Genomic DNA, 2005 nt, shown 5'->3' on the forward strand with positions numbered 1-2005 from the left:
GAACTATCCTTTTGGCTTCCGCAACTACATCTGAAAATCATGGTCGATTGAGATTTGTTCTAGACTCATATCTACAAACTCCTTGGCTCGGTTCTTCTGATTATGAAGATCATTTGAATGAGATGTTCTTTACTGACGAAAGCATTGCTGAAGTCATGTCTCTCAAAGAAACCCCTTGGAATGATATTCATCATCGTTCCTCTTTTCTTCCTAGCCTTAGATCAATTCCTACTTGTCTAGGAACCTTAATTTCCCCTTAAACGACTACTCCATTTCAGACACCCATCTTGGTTCACGAGGTGTTGTCTGAAGGTAATTTAGGGAACATTTCAGCAACCATGCCCATCGACATCTCAGTCAAACCTGGGATTGTCGAAAAAATTCACATAGGGGCTTCTTGTTCTCCTGATGAGATTAAGATCTATACAACCCTGTTCAAAGAATTTCATTATGTCTTCGCCTGGAATTACAAAGAGACACTTGGCATTGATCCAAGTATTGTGGTACATGAGATCCCTACCTACCCAGATGCAAAAATTGTATGATAACATCTTCATTCGATGCACCCAAGGAAGGCAGTTGACATTAAGGCTGAAGTTGAAAAACATCTCAAAGTTGGCTTTATTTACCCTATACCACTAATAGATTGGGTTTCCAACATCGTTCCAATAACTAAAAAATAGGGAACCATATGAGTCTGTGTTGACTATCGAGATATTAATCGAGCCTGTCCTAAGGATAATTACCCTACTCCCTTTATCGACCAAATTATTGATGAATGTGTAGGGAGTGAAATTTTCTCCTTTATGGATGGATTCTCTAGATATAATCAGATTAATATCCTTCCTGCTAATCAACACAAGACTTCCTTTATCTGTCCTTGGGGGACTTTCACCTACAAAAAGATTCCTTTTGGCCTGAAAAATGTTGGTGCAACCTTCCAATGGGCCATGTCTTATGCTTTCCACGATATTAAAAATATCATTCAGCCATATCTTGACGATTTACCCACACACTCGCTTAAATGTCAAGACCATCCAACTCACCTTCGGGCGATTTTTCTTCGCTGCTGACACTACAATATCCGGTTGAATCCTCATAAGTGTGTCTTTTGTGTTGAATCCAGTCGTCTCCTAGGCTTCGTAGTCTCCAAAGAAGGCATCCACATTCATCCTCTCAAAGTGGAGGCCATTGTCAATTTTCCACCTCCATCTTCCTTACAACAACTTTAGAGTTTGCAAGGAAAGGCAAAATTTCTTCGTTGCTTCGTCCCAAATTATGCCGAGCTTGCCAAGGGTTTTACTCACCTTCTAAAGAAAGGAGTCCCATTCATTTGGGATGACATTGCTCAGAAGTCCTTTGATACTTTAAATTTCGCCCTCATTAGCACACCTTTGTTGCATCCTTCGAATTACCATCGTGATTATCCCCTATACTTGGTCGTCATTGACAATACCATTGGTATGGTGTTGGTTCAAGATGATGACGATAAAAATGAGCATGTTATATACTACTTTAGTCGTAACCTATGTGATGCTAAAACTCAAAATGATCATGTAGAGAAGTTGGCATTGGCAGCGGTTCATATTGTCCAATGTTTTCGCCACTATATTCTTTTACGCAAAATTGTAGTGGTATCTGATTGCAACCCCATGACTTATATTCTGTCTCGTCAATTTCTTGGGGGAAAATACTCCAAATGGATTTCCATCCTACAATAGTTTGACTTATAGTTCACTAAATCTAAGTCAAAGAAATGACTTGTTTTTGCTGAATTAATTTTTGACCTTGCCTCTTTAAACACGACTCTTGTACCTGATGAGTTGATTCCTGATGAATCTATCTTCCTTATTAGCATCCACGATCGATGGTATGGAGAATTAGGGGATTTTTGAGGTCTAAAATGGGCCTCCTAAGGAAATTATAAAATAATAGTTGAAATAATAAAATAAGATTTGATTACATCATCAAATTTTAGAGGGAAAAAAAGAAAAACTATTTTTTC

The sequence above is a fragment of the Pinus tabuliformis genome, chromosome X (assembly GCF_031772625.1).
Source record: "Pinus tabuliformis cultivar Carrire ecotype Pingquan chromosome X, CPIR1, whole genome shotgun sequence".
Taxonomy (NCBI): Eukaryota; Viridiplantae; Streptophyta; class Pinopsida; order Pinales; family Pinaceae; genus Pinus; species Pinus tabuliformis.